Here is a 15,166-nt window from a genome sequence, read left to right on the forward strand (position 1 = left end):
AGGCAGCCGTTTCCCTCCCCACCCCCGCCCGCCGTCGGGAACGCACTGAACGGCTCCCCCCCCCCCCCCCCCCCCCGCGGGAACGCACTGAACGGCTCTCCCCCCCCCCCCCCCCCCGGCAGGAACGCACTGAACGGCTCTCCTCCCCCCCCCCCCCCGGCCCCGGCGGGAACGCACGGAACGGCTCCCGCCCCCGCGGGAACGAACGATGGCTGAAGCACTTTCACACAGGTAGGAAGATGGTTTATTTAATCTTTTCTTTGCTTATAAATGTTTATTCAGGTTGGATTTATTTGTAGAAGTATAAATAAGGATTTATTGTAGAAGTTAATGACTTCCCTCCCCCCCCCCCCCACTTCGTTCTGGACGCCTAATTTGTAACCTGCGCCTGATTTTTTAATGTGTAGAACAGGTTTTTTCAGTTCTACAAAAATCTTCACTTGCTCCATTCTACTTTAGTTTGGAGTACGTTTTCACTGTGGAAACTTTGAAATCAGGTGTCAGTGGCCGGACACGCCCCCTTTTGAAGAAAAAATTCTGTTCCAAAGTAGAACTGTTCTACCTGACTAGAACTGCAGAAAAAAAAATGTGGAGAATTGCGATTTCTAAGATAGTCCGTTCTCCACCAGTTGCTCCTAAAAATCAGGCGCAAATCATGTGGAAACTTGGGCCCATAGGATTGATCTTGTGATGCTTTACTACACTGCCTCCAGAACCCTTGTGTCTCCCATGTGTTTTGGTGACCATATTTGGATATAGTACTCAAGATGCAGGATGAAAGCATTGTTATAGTTGGGTCATAACTTCTGATGTGTAGGATAAACCCACCATCCAGCTGAGATAAATCGTAGAGACACTGCTTGTCTCTGGAGTTTTATATATGTGCGATTCATCTCAACTGTCCCCCAACGCAGTCTTTCATGCTTCTTGCTGCTGGATGTAATGTGAAGTTGCTCTCTTTCACTTGAAAAATAAAAATGCAATTTACAGTTGAAAGTGGTGCAGGCAAGCACCATAAATGTACTTTAGTATTTGCCTGGACCAGGCTTTGAATTTCAGCTTCAGTTGAAGACTGAATAACTTTGCCTATTGCAACTCCAGGCATTTGGGGTCAGGTTTCAGCATGTAGTCCGCAGTTCAAAGCTACATCAAAAACTTGCATTTATCTACCACCTTTAACATTGTAAAATGTCCCAAGGTGCTTCACAGGAGCATTATCAACAAAATTGGACACAAAGCCACAATAAGGAGATACTGGCCCTGAAATTCCGGCCTCCCCGGGTCTGTACGGATTTGGAAAGGCATCGGAAAAGCCGGTTTTCCGATCTGTCAAGTTTCTGACTTGACAGATGGCCGTATCTCGAGGCGAAGGACATTCTCACGGCAGAGATTGTGCTATTTGCCCATCACTTGTCCTGCAAATGTCCTTAAAACTCTTGCGCCTGGTAAAGCAGGCACAAAGCCTACTTTTACCAGCATAAGAGTTTAAATACATATTTATGTTTAAAAACCCTGCCTACTCAGGTAATTTAATTTTAAACCATAATTAAACTTTTTTTTTTAAATCGGCAAATATTTTGTTTTCAAAAACATTTCTATCAACGGTAATTTCTATAATGTATTTATGTGAGGTGTTAATGTTTTATGTAGTGTTTGGGGATGTTTCTCATTCATAGGACTTATGAAATTCCTATTACTATGAATGAGAAAATACTTTACCGTGATTGGGTGTCTAGGCTCACGTGACTCCTACGGACGTCCCAACGTGAACATGCTCCGTTGCGCAAGAAGAGGAGGCCTCAGGACCGGGATCTCTGGTGATCATTTGACCAAAAGGTAAGTGCGCATCTTTTCTCTTTTTAGTCGCATGCCCACGGGAAGAAGAGACTGAGATTTCTGCACCAATAGGACAGATAACAACTTGGTTCAAAAAGATAGGTTTTAAGGAATGTCTTAAAGGAGGCGAGAGAGGCGGAGAGGATTAGAGAGGCAATTCCAATGCTCTGGGCTTAGGCAGCCGAAAGTACAACCGCTAATGGTGGAGTGATTAAAATAGGGGATGTGCAAGAGGTCAGAATTGGAGGAGCACAGAGATCTCTGAGGATTGTAGGGCTGGAGGAAGCTATAGAGATGGGCAGGGGCAAAGCAATGGAGGGATTTGAAAATGAGGATGAGAATTTTTAAATTGAGGTGTTGCAGGTTTGGGTGCCAATGTAGATCAGTGAACACAGAGGTGATGGGTAAACAGGGCTTGGTGTGATTTAGGATATGGGTAGCAGAGTTTTGGATGAGATGAAGTTTATAGAGGGTGGAAGATGGGAGGCAAGCCAAGAGAGCGATGGAATAGCTCTCAGGTCCAGAGGTAACAAATCTTAAAAAAACACTGGAATTCCAATGGAGAAGTTTTCTATCATTGATATTGAACTCTTGCCTTCTGGGTCTTTCGCTTTAAGAGCTCCGGCCAAGGCAGGCTCTGTATGTAGTGCATGGCTGGAAGAAGGCATTGGGTTCTTCCACAGCTTGGCAGCCACTTTTCAGTTTCCACTGGATGTTGATAAGATTATGCAGCACAGGACCCTCTGCATCAGTGGTTTTCATAGAGTGCTTATAGCAAGGTTGAACTTCACTCTGAACAGAAATTTGCGAGAGTTACTGCCTGCAGTACACAACAACCCCATCCCTTAGCCTTGATTGAAAAGATGCGGGTATTTGTCTGATGCAATTGTCACTGGACTCGGAAAGGAAGGAAGAGACAGAATAGATGTGAAGGGGGCAGAATGGATGGAGAGGGGAAATAGGTGGTAAGGGAGAAAAGTGGCTAGCAAAGGGAAAAGAGGGCACAATGTGAAGGAAAAGTCAGGGGATTTGGAAGATGAGCAGAAGGCTCCCTCTCCCTTTCCTTCTCCCCCTGCCCTGCTTATACACAAAACTATATCCTAAATAGTATGTATATCTGTGAGTATATATGTTTTAGACTCTACGGGTTAGACGTTCCTATTATTTTCAGTGGGTTCTCGGCGATTTTCTCGGCGGTACAGCTGATTTTCCGCCCGGTGAAAGTTTCCCCCTTAGTTTTTTTAGTGGTATTGTCCAAATCTGAAAATGCCTGCCGAGACCAAACCACAGATGTGCAATGCCGAGAAAATCGTCAGGGCATAGGTTTGGCCTCAACGGAAACTCTTCCAGATGGCTGAAGGAACCGCCCTGTAAAAGCTGCTTAACCAGGGCGGTAGGTGAGTACTCTGCAAAGTAAGGTAAGTTAAAGGTTCTTTATTTTTTTTTAATTTTAAAACGCCGATTAGGTGTAAAAGTGTCTTGGGAATGCTTTTTACGTTTTTTTAAATTGAGATTTAAAAAAAAAAAGTTTCCCCCCCTCCCTCGGCCCAACCGCAGCCTCGGACAACGTTTAAAAAAAAAAACGCCCATTTTACTCAGTTTCCCCTTAACTATCGAGAAAACCGCTGAGAATAAAGGGGCAACGCCCATTTTCTCACCAGCATTACTTACCAAACATTAGCGGTTTTTCTGAGATGGCAATCGAACGTTGAGGGGCTCATAGGAAAGTCTAACCCTACTTCTTTTTCCTAGTTTGTAGTGGATCTTTGTGCTTACAAGGTGAGGCATATTAACACTGGGTAATGGAATTTTTAACTTGTAACTCTAAAATTGCTGGCATCACTCCCAGGTTAGATGTAACATATCCTGATCGAGAATAAATGCCTTTTATCATTCCAACACTGCAGATGGCAAACCTGAATTTAGTGCCAGAGTTGTGCGGTTAATGAGGTGGCTTAGTTAATTTTGAAGGTGACTAGAACTGACTAAAGAATTGATTTTCCTGGATCTCTTTGGAAGAAGCTGCGTTACTGGCAGCAAATTAAAACTACTGTTGCTAGCTGCCATTTGTTCTGGCCGCAGGAAAGCTAAACATGCAGGTTAGCAACATATTTTGCCCATAGTGTATTCGCAAGTTTGTGTACGCCTGTTTTTCGCGCCACAACGTCTAAAAAAACCTCACCTAGTCTCCGGCTCCCTGCAGGTCCTCTGGAGCTGGGCGCGGCGCAGCATGAGCTGTGGGGGGCGGAGCCAGGTACCCTGCGTTGAAAACAGTGCCTGGACCTCTGCACATGCACGCTACAGTGGACGAGCATGTGCAGTAGCTCCAGGCGCCCAAAACTGTGGAAGGGGCCCGAAGCACGCAGCCCCTAGCCCTGGCCGAATAGCCTCACTGGGGCTGCGTGGATAAGGCTCACCTCCGCCCCCCACCCCGGCGACCCGACCTCCGCCCACCCCCCCGGGGAACCGACCTCCGTGACTCTCCCACCTCCGTGACTCTCCCACCTCCGTGACTCTCCCACCTCCGTGACTCTCCCACCTCCGTGACTCTCCCACCTCCGCGACTCTCCCACCTCCGCGACTCCCCCCCCGACCTTCGCGACTCTCCCATCCCCGGACCTCCGCGACTCTCCCACACCCCCGACCTCCGCGACTCCCCCCCCCCGAGACCCGACGCCACCTACCTGTAAATCCAGCCCGAAGTCTTGGGCCCGGCCGTTCAGCCTCCTCTCTCCCTCTCCTCTCCTTCCCTCCCTCCCTCCTCCCCTCCCTCCCTCCTCTCTCCTCCCCTCCCTCCCTCCTCTCTCCTCTCCTCCCTCCCTCCTCTCTCCTCCCCTCCCTCCCTCCTCTCTCCTCCCCTCCCTCCTCTCCTCTCTCCTCCCCTCCCTCCTCTCCTCCCCTCCCTCCCTCCTCCCCTCCCTCACTCCTCTCTCCTCCCCTCACTCACTCCTCTCTCCTCCCCTCACTCACTCCCCTCCCTCTCCTCACTCCTCACCTCCCTCACTCACTCCTCTCTCCTCACCTCCCTCACTCACTCCTCTCTCCTCACCTCCCTCACTCACTCCTCTCTCCTCACCTCCCTCACTCACTCCTCTCTCCTCACCTCCCTCACTCCTCTCTCCTCACCTCCCTCACTCACTCCTCTCTCCTCACCTCCCTCACTCACTCCTCTCTCCTCACCTCCCTCACTCACTCCTCTCTCCTCACCTCCCTCACTCACTCCTCTCTCCTCACCTCCCTCACTCACTCCTCTCTCCTCACCTCCCTCACTCACTCCTCTCTCCTCCCTTCCCTCACTCCTCTCTCCTCCCCTCCCTCACGCCTCTCTCCTCCCCTCCCTCACGCCTCTCTCCTCCCCTCCCTCACTCCTCTCTCCTCCCCTCCCTTACTCCTCTCTCCTCCCCTCCCTTACTCCTCTCTCCTCCCCTCCCTCACTCCTCTCTCCTCCCCTCCCTCACTCCTCTCTCCTCCCCTCCCTCACTCCGCTCTCCTCCCCTCCCTCACTCCTCTCTCCTCCCTCACTCCTCTCTCCTCCCCTCCCTCACTCCTCTCTCCTCCCCTCCCTCACTCCTCTCTCCTCCCGTCTCCTCCTCCTCCTCCTCCTCCTCCTCCTCCTCCTCCTCCTCCTCCTCCTCCTCCTCCTCCTCCTCTCTCCTCCCCTCTCCTCCTCCTTCTCTCTCCTCTCCCCCCTCCTCTCCTCCCCGTCAGAAACACAGACACTGACAGACAGAGTGTGAGAGACACACAGACAGACAGAGATAGAGACACACTGGGGGGGCCGTCCCAGCACGCTGTTGGAGGACTCCCGATGCTGCAGTCGGTAAGTAGAAAATGTTTTGTTTTGTTGATTTAAAAAAAATTTTTATTAATTTTTTTTGATTGATTTATTGGTTGATTTATTGATGTATTTATCATTTATTATTGATGATGGCTCTTTATTTGTAAAACTGAAGTGTTTAATGTTTGTAAACTTCCCTTAAACACCCCCCCCCCCATTCCCTACGCCTAATTTGTAACCTATTCCTGATTTTCTAAAGTGTAGACAAGGTTTTTTCGAACGTACAAAAATCTTCACTTATTCCATTCTAAGTTAGTTTGGAGTAAGTTTTCACTGCCTAAACTTTGAAAACAGGCGTAAGTGGCCGGGCACGCCCCCTTTTGAAAAAAAAATTCTGTTCCAAAGTGAAACTGTTCTAACTGACTAGAACTGGAGCAAACTAAATGCCGAGAATTTAAATTTCTAAGATACTCCATTCTAAACAGTTGCTCCAAAAAAACAGGAGCAACTCAGGCTGAAACTTGGCCCCAAATAGTGTAGATTCCATGGCACTGGGATTTGAACATTTATAATGTGGTCTGTTAAACGACTTCTTGCCTGCCCAAATGGAGTATCATAATACTTAAGGTCAGTAGTCCGCTACACCAGTGTCAATTTCAGTATTTCCTGCAGCTATCACGTTGGTCACTCTGTTAGTTCAGTGTTGAATTATGGACTGTTTTGTGTTGTGGCCTGCAGCTACTTAGAACTGAGTGGAAACTTCCCAAGCTTGTTTCACATGGAAAAAGGAGATTCTGTCCCATTTGTCTGAACTGCACTCCACCAGGGCCCTGTAACAGACTCCACCTAGATCTTGAAGTTGAAAATAGTTTGCTAACCCTCTTTATGCTGTCAACTGTCTTTGCCAAAAAGAACAGGCCACTTCATATGCCTTTCATGGAATTTAAGAGATTGTAAAACTCAGAGACCAGCACTGTTCCAGTTGTCCATATTTAGATAATTTAAAGTTAACTCAGTTCACAACAAATGATGAAAACTCCCATCAGAGGGTGGTAGCGGACATCGTTCTTCTGTACAGAAATAATCAAAAAGGGAATAGTGTCTGCGGCTGAATTGTGAAAAGCATCAGTAACTTGAATATAGTTGCTCTTGCTTAGAAAGAGCTTATCCAATCAGTAGCTGATCATACAGACCAAGAAAATCCCAACTCTTTGGGTTGTGCTGACTTAGCGGATCTCAGACAGGCAGCTGTAAGGGTCTCAGTGTCTGACTGAGTAAGCAGAAAATTGGCAGTATTCCTGCACTTGATGGCTGCAGCTGGAAGCAGACTTGTGTGGACATCAGACGAGAAGAGGATTGGGTTTAACTGATGGCCTTCAAAGTCAAATAGCTTGCCAACACTAATTATTCAGGCTGACACGAAGAATAGCAATTATATGACGTGCCAGAGGTGATACTTGTGGAACCAGAAGTTCCTTCCTGAGGGGATGAAATTGGTGGGGGGAGGAGAAAGCTGTGAAGCTGGATCCAACTCTGCTGCCAATCAAATACTTATGATGGTTACTTATTTAAAATAGCAACTCTATTGAAGCTTCACAAAATCTTTTTCTTTTTCTTTTTAAATCTATCCTATACCAAGCACTAATCTCTAGTTGACTGAGTTGGCAGGCAATCTGCTTTCAGGTCTGTGACAGAGTTGCTAGAAATTGTGGACGAATGGCACAGATTGTCTCACTCCCCATGGTTAAGTGCATCACCTCTGCTTGATGTTCCTGCTCAGCCTTGGGAGCCCAGCTAAAATTGAGAGCATTCTGCCAGGCTACCACTCAATGGCATGTTATCTTCATTTAATAAAAATAGGTTTTGGAATATATATAGAATACATAAGCCAAAAATCGCGGTCCCTACGGGCGCGTACGATGTACACACGCACCTGTAGAGGCCCCGCAAGTGCCGGTTCTTGGCGCTCAATGTCTTTTGACAGTTCCAACGCGTCCCTGGGAGAAGGGCCATCACGGGCAGAGACGTAAGGCCTGCTTTTACCAGCATAAGAGTTTTAAAAGATACAAAAATTATTGCTAATTTTATTTTTCTATTTAAAAACCCAATCGATTTAAGGTAAGCTTATTTTTACCCCTATTAAAACATATAAAAAATTTCAAAAAAAATTTTTTTTGTCTAAAACATTTAATTAAATTCAATTTCAATTAATTTTACATGTGAAGTGTTTTTCTTATTTATTTAAAATGTTTGTGTTTTTGGAGTATCCAAATTCCTAGAAATGGTAATCTCTGTACAAACGGAACTCACCATTACTGTGAATGGGGATACGCCATTTTCATTGGTTGATCCGGTTCACGTGATCCCAGGCCGCACATACACTCCTGGAATACGTGGGCCCATACGCTGGGCTGCGCATCTAGGCTTCGGAGAGCAAGTCTGCGTTCCTCCGGGGCCACCAGGTACTTTTGTAAAAAAAAATTGGGTCAGCAGCATCCACCGCAGGAAGCCTCCGACCGCAATTTCTAGGCCAATGACTTTGCATTGCATCATGATATTAGAATATGGATGTCAGCACAACCACCTACCATCAAAAAAAAACGTAAGTCCAGACTAAACAGCATATTGGTGAGAATAATCTTGATCAGGTAAAAGCTTCAAACTTCTTCAACATGGGTGAGAAGTTGCATAATGAAATTATGGAATTTAGTTTGAATCCCTGACCTAGGATTGACTATATTTGGATTGATTATGATAATTGAAGTTAGCCGACATTGTTAACGGTTCTCCTCAAATATGTCCCCCTCTCCCTCAAATCCTCAAATCTGCCGTGATCACCCCTCTGCGTGTAAGGTGGTCAAGGTTAGTGGGAAACTAGAAGATTGGGAAAATTTTAAACGATAGCAAAGAATGACGAAGAAAGCAATAAAGAAAGGAAAGATAGATTACGAAAGTAAACTTACGCAAAACATAAAAACAGATAGTAAAAGCTTTACCGATGTATAAAACGGAAGAGAGTGACTAAAGTAAATGTTGGTGTCTTAGAAGATGAGAAGGGGGATTTAATAATGGGAAATGTGGAAATGGCTGAGACCTTAAACAATTATTTTGCTTCGGTCTTCACAGTGGAAGACACAAAAACCATGCCAAAAATTGCTGGTCACAGGAATGTAGGAAGGGAGGACCTTGAGACAATCACTATCACTAGGGAGGTAGTGCTGGACAGGCTAATGGGACTCAAGGTAGACAAGTCCCCTGGTCCTGATGAAATGTATCCCAGGGTATTAAAAGAGATGGCGGAAGTTATAGCTGATGCATTCGTTATAATCTACCAAAATTTTCTGGACTCTGGGGAAGGTACCAGCGGATTGGAAAGCAGCAAATGTAACGCCTCTGTTTAAAAAAGGGGGCAGACAAAAGGCAGGTAACTATAGGCCGGTTAGTATAACATCTGTAGTGGGGAAAATGCTTGAAGCTATCATTAAGGAAGAAATAGCGGGACATCTAGATAGGAATAGTGCAATCAAGCAGACGCAACATGGATTCATGAAGGGGAAATCATGTTTAACTAATTTACTGGAATTCTTTGAGGATATAACGGGCATGGTGGATAGAGATGTACCGATGGATGTGGTGTATTTTGATTTCCAAAAGGCATTCGATAAGGTGCCACACAAAAGGTTACCGCAGAAGATAAAGGTACGCGGAGTCAGAGGAAATGTATTAGCATGGATCGAGAATTGGCTGGCGAACAGAAAGCAGAGAGTCGGGATAAATGGGTCCTTTTCGGGTTGGAAATCGATGGTTAGTGGTGTGCCACAGGGATCGGTGCTGGGACCACAACTGTTTACAATATACATAGATGACCTGGAAGAGGGGACAGAGTGTAGTGTAACAAAATTTGCAGATGACACAAAGATTAGTGGGAAAGCGGGTTGTGTAGAGGACACAGAGAGGCTGCAAAGAGATTTAGATAGGTTAAGCGAATGGGCTAAGGTTTGGCAGATGGAATACAATGTCGGAAAATGTGAAGTCATCCACCTTGGGGGAAAAAAAACAGTAAAAGGGAATATTATTTGAATGGGGAGAAATTACAACATGCTGTAGTGCAGAGGGACTTGGGGGTCCTTGTGCATGAATCCCAAAAAGTTAGTTTGCAGGTGTAGCAGGTAATCAGGAAGGCGAATGGAATGTTGGCCTTCATTGCGAGAGGGATGGAGTACAAAAGCAGTGAGGTCCTGCTGCAACTGTACAGGGTATTGGTGAGGCCGCACCTGGAGTACTGCGTGCAGTTTTGGTCACCTTACTTAAGGAAGGATATACTAGCCTTGGAGGGGGTACAGAGACGATTCACTAGGCTGATTCTGGAGATGAGAGGGTTACCTTATGATGATAGATTGAGTAGACTGAGTCTGCTGGCTCTGCTGCACTGGAGGGCAGGAAAAAAAATGGGAGCGCGATAGTGATAGGGGATTCAATGGTGAGGGGAATAGATAGGCATTGCTGCGGCCGCAACAGAGACTCCAGGATGGTATGTTGCCTCCCTGGTGCAAGGGTCAAGGATGTCTCGGAGCGGGTGCAGGACATTCTGAAATGGGAGGGAGAACAGCCAGTTGTCGTGGTGCACATTGGTACCAACGACATAGGTAAAAAAAGGGATGAGGTCCTACGAAACGAATTTAAGGAGCTAGGAGCTAAATTAAAAAGTAGGACCTCAAAAGTAGTAATCTCAGGATTGTTACCAGTGCCACGTGCTAGTCAGAGTAGGAATCGCAGGATAGCGCAGATGAATACGTGGCTTGAGCAGTGGTGCAGCAGGGAGGAATTCAAATTCCTGGGACATTGGAACCGGTTCTGGGGGAGGTGGGACCAGTACAAACCAGACGGTCTGCACCTGGGCAGGACCGGAACCAATGTCCTAGGGGGAGTGTTTGCTAGTGCTGTTGGGGAGGAGTTAAACTAATATGGCAGGGGGATGGGAACCAATGCAGGGAGACAGAGGGAGACAAAAAGGAGGCAAAAGCAAAAGACAGAAAGGAGATGAGGAAAAGTGGAGGGCAGAGAAACCCAAGGCAAAGAACAAAAAGGGCCACTGTACAGCAAAATTCTAAAAGGACAAAGGGTGTTAAAAAAAAACAAGCCTGAAGGCTTTGTGTCTTAATGCAAGGAGTATCCGCAATAAGGTGGATGAATTAACTGTGCAAATAGATGTTAACAAATATGATGTGATTGGGATTACGGAGACGTGGCTCCAGGATGATCAGGGCTGGGAACTCAACATCCAGGGGTATTCAACATTCAAGAAGGATAGAATAAAAGGAAAAGGAGGTGGGGTAGCATTGCTGGTTAAAGAGGAGATTAATGCAATAGTTAGGAAAGACATTAGCTTGGATGATGTGGAATCTATATGGGAAGAGCTGCAGAACACCAAAGGGCAAAAAACGTTAGTGGAAGTTGTGTACAGACCTCCAAACAGTAGTAGTGATGTTGGGGAGGGCATCAAACAGGAAATTAGGGGTGCAGCAGTTATAATGGGTGACTTTAATATGCACATAGATTGGGCTAGCCAAACTGGAAGCAATACGGTGGAGGAGGATTTCCTGGAGTGCATAAGGGATGGTTTTCTAGACCAATATGTCGAAGAACCAACTAGGGGGGAGGCCATCTTAGACTGCGTGTTGTGTAATGAGAGAGGATTAATTAGCAATCTCATTGTGCGAGGCCCCTTGGGGAAGAGTGACCATAATATGGTGGAATTCTGCATTAGGATGGAGAATGAAACAGTTAATTCAGAGACCATGGTCCAGAACTTAAAGAAGGGTAACTTTGAAGGTATGAGGCGTGAATTGGCTAGGATAGATTGGCGAATGATACTGAAGGGGTTGACTGTGGATGGGCAATGGCAGACATTTAGAGACCGCATGGATGAATTACAACAATTGTACATTTCTGTCTGGCGTAAAAATAAAAAAGGGAAGGTGGCTCAACCGTGGCTATCTAGGGAAATCAGGGATAGTATTAAAGCCAAGGAAGTGGCATACATATTGGCCAGAAATAGCAGCGAACCTGGGGACTGGGAGAAATTTAGAACTCAGCAGAGGAGGACAAAGGGTTTGATTAGGGCAGGGAAAATGGAGTACGAGAAGAAGCTTGCAGGGAACATTAAGGCGGATTGCAAAAGTTTCTCTAGGTATGTAAAGAGAAAAAGGTTAGTAAAGACAAACGTAGGTCCCCTGCAGTCAGAATCGGGGGAAGTCATAACGGGGAACAAAGAAATGGCAGACCAATTGAACAAGTACTTTGGTTTGGTATTCACTGAGGAGGACACAAACAACCTTCCGGATATAAAAGGGGTCAGAGGGTCTAGTAAGGAGGAGGAACTGAGGGAAGTCTTTATTAGTCGGGAAATTGTGTTGGGGAAATTGATGGGATTGAAGGCTGATAAATCCCCAGGGCCTGATGGACTGCATCCCAGAGTACTTAAGGAGGTGGCCTTGGAAATAGCGGATGCATTGACAGTCATTTTCCAACATTCCATTGACTCTGGATCAGTTCCTATCGAGTGGAGGGTAGCCAATGTAACCCCACTTTTTAAAAAAAAAAGAGGAAGAGAGAAAACGGAATTATAGACCGGTCAGCCTGACCTCAGTAGTGGGTAAAATGATGGAATCAATTATTAAGGATGTCATAGCAGCGCATTTGGAAAATGGTGAGATGATAGGTCCAAGTCAGCATGGATTTGTGAAAGGGAAATCATGCTTGACAAATCTTCTGGAATTTTTTGAGGATGTTTCCAGTAAAGTGGACAAAGGAGAACCAGTTGATGTGGTATATTTGGACTTTCAGAAGGCTTTCGACAAGGTCCCACACAAGAGATTAATGTGCAAAGTTAAAGCACATGGGATTGGGGGTAGTGTGCTGACGTGGATTGAGAACTGGTTGTCAGACAGGAAGCAAAGAGTAGGAGTAAATGGGTACTTTTCAGAATGGCAGGCAGTAACTAGTGGGGTACCGCAAGGTTCTGTGCTGGGGCCCCAGCTGTTTACATTGTACATTAATGATTTAGACGAGGGGATTAAATGTAGTATCTCCAAATTTGCGGATGACACTAAGTTGGGTGGCAGTGTGAGCTGCGAGGAGGATGCTATGAGGCTGCAGAGTGACTTGGATAGTTTAGGTGAGTGGGCAAATGCATGGCAGATGAAGTATAATGTGGATAAATGTGAGGTTATCCACTTTGGTGGTAAAAACAGAGAGACAGACTATTATCTGAATCGTGACAGATTAGGAAAAGGGAAGGTGCAACGAGACCTGGGTGTCATGGTACATCAGTCATTGAAGGTTGGCATGCAGGTACAGCAGGCGGTTAAGAAAGCAAATGGCATGTTGGCCTTCATAGCGAGGGGATTTGAGTACAGGGAGGTGTTGCTACAGTTGTACAGGGCCTTGGTGAGGCCACACCTGGAGTATTGTGTACAATTTTGGTCTCCTAACTTGAGGAAGGACATTCTTGCTATTGAGGGAGTGCAGCGAAGATTCACCAGACTGATTCCCGGGATGGTGGGACTGACCTATCAAGAAAGACTGGATCAACTGGGCTTGTATTCACTGGAGTTCAGAAGAATGAGAGGGGACCTCATAGAAACGTTTAAAATTCTGACGGGTTTAGACAGGTTAGATGCAGGAAGAATGTTCCCAATGTTGGGGAAGTCCAGAACCAGGGGTCACAGTCTAAGGATAAGGGGTAAGCCATTTAGGACCGAGATGAGGAGAAACTTCTTCACCCAGAGAGTGGTGAACCTGTGGAATTCTCTACCACAGAAAGTAGTTGAGGCCAATTCACTAAATATATTCAAAAGGGAGTTAGATGAAGTCCTTACTACTCGGGGGATCAAGGGGTATGGCGAGAAAGCAGGAAGGGGGTACTGAAGTTTCATGTTCAGCCATGAACTCATTGAATGGCGGTGCGGGCTAGAAGGGCTGAATGGCCTGCTCCAGCACCTATTTTCTATGTTTCTATGTTTACTCGTTGGAGTTCAGAAGGATGAGGGGTGATCTTATAGAAACATTCAAAATAATGAAAGGGATAGACAAGATAGAGGCAGAGAGGTTGTTTCCACTGGTCGGGGAGACGAGAACTCGAGGGCACAGCCACAAAATACGGGGGAGCCAATTTAAAACCGAGTTGAGAAGGAATTTCTTCTCCCAGAGTGTTGTGAATCTGTGGAATTCTCTGCCCAAGGAAGCAGTTGAGGCTAGCTCATTGAATGTATTCACATCACAGATAGATAGATAGATTTTTAACCAATAAGGGAATTAAGGGTTATGGGGAGCGGGCGGGTAAGTGGAGCTGAGTCCACGGCCAGATCAGCCATGATCTTTTTGAATGGCGGAGCAGGCTCGAGGGGCTAGATGGCCTACTCCTGTTCCAAATTCTTATGTTCTATGTTCTCTCCTCAAAAAAAACAACCCTCAACCCCTCTGTCCTTGGAAACCATCTCCAACCTCCAATTCCTCTCAAGTCCTTGAACGTATTGTAGCCTCCCAAATCCTTGTCCATCTTTTCCTGCAATTCCACGTTTGAATCCCTCCAATCCGATTTCTGCGTCTGCCACAGTACCAAAACGGCTCTCATCAAAGTCACAAATGACATCCTTTGTGACTGTGACTGTGACAAAGGAAAACTATCCCTCCTCGTCCTTCTTGACTTGTCGACAGCCTTTGACACGGTTGACCACTCTTCAGTTGACCAGGTTGATCCTTATCCAATGCCTCTACTGTCGTCCAGCTGGGTGGGACTGCATTCGCCTAGTTCCATTCTTATCTATCTAAGCGTAGCCAGAGAATCAACTGCAATAGCTTCTCTTCCTGCCCCTGCATCGTTACTTTTGGTGTCCCCCAAGGATCGATCTTTGGCCCCCCCTCCTATTTCTCATCTACGCTTTGCCCCTTGATGACATCATCCAAAAACACGGCGTCAGTTTCCATATGTACGCTGCTGACACCCAGCTCTACCTCACTACCACCTTTCTCGAACCCTTCACTGTCTCTAAATTGTCAGACTGCTTGTCCGACATCCAATTATGGATGAGCAGAAATTTTCTCCAATTGACTATTGTGAAGACCAAAGCCATTGTTTTTGAACCCCCGCGACAAACTCGCCACTGACTCCATCCCTCTCCCCAACTTCTGTCTGAGGCTGAACCATACTGTTCACAACCTTGGTGTCATATTTGACCCTGAAATGAGCTTTTGACCATATATCCGCAGCATAACTAAGACGGCCACTTTCCACCTCCATAACATCGCCCACCTCCGCCCTTGCCTCAGCTCATTCGCTGCTAAAGCCTTCATCCATGCCTTCGTTACCTCGAGACTTAACTATTCCAACTCACTCCTGGCTGGCCTCCCACATTCTACTCTACATAAACTTGAGGTGATCCAAAACTCGGTTGCCTTGTCCTAACTTGCATCAAGTCCCGCTCATCCATCACCCCTCTGCTCACTGACCTACCTCGGCTCCAGTTAAGCAACGCCTCGATTTCAAAATTC

The 15,166-nt window shown here is 46.3% G+C and overlaps 1 protein-coding gene across 4 annotated transcripts in view; it reads left to right on the forward strand.

Annotated features, from left to right (window-relative positions):
• Positions 1 to 15,166, forward strand: part of tbl1xr1a (TBL1X/Y related 1a) — a 213,089-nt gene that overhangs the window by 134,968 nt on the left and 62,955 nt on the right. The window contains exon 1 of one of the 4 annotated variants that reach the window (XM_070883511.1): positions 1,816 to 1,836. The exons of the other annotated variants lie outside the window; for them this stretch is intronic. The gene's annotated coding sequence lies outside the window, so the exon portion shown is untranslated. Of the gene's footprint in view, positions 1 to 1,815; positions 1,837 to 15,166 lie in introns of those variants that run through there. 4 annotated transcript variants of the gene reach the window in all.

The sequence above is a fragment of the Pristiophorus japonicus genome, chromosome 6 (genome assembly GCF_044704955.1).
Source record: "Pristiophorus japonicus isolate sPriJap1 chromosome 6, sPriJap1.hap1, whole genome shotgun sequence".
In the NCBI taxonomy this organism is placed as follows: Eukaryota; Metazoa; Chordata; class Chondrichthyes; family Pristiophoridae; genus Pristiophorus; species Pristiophorus japonicus.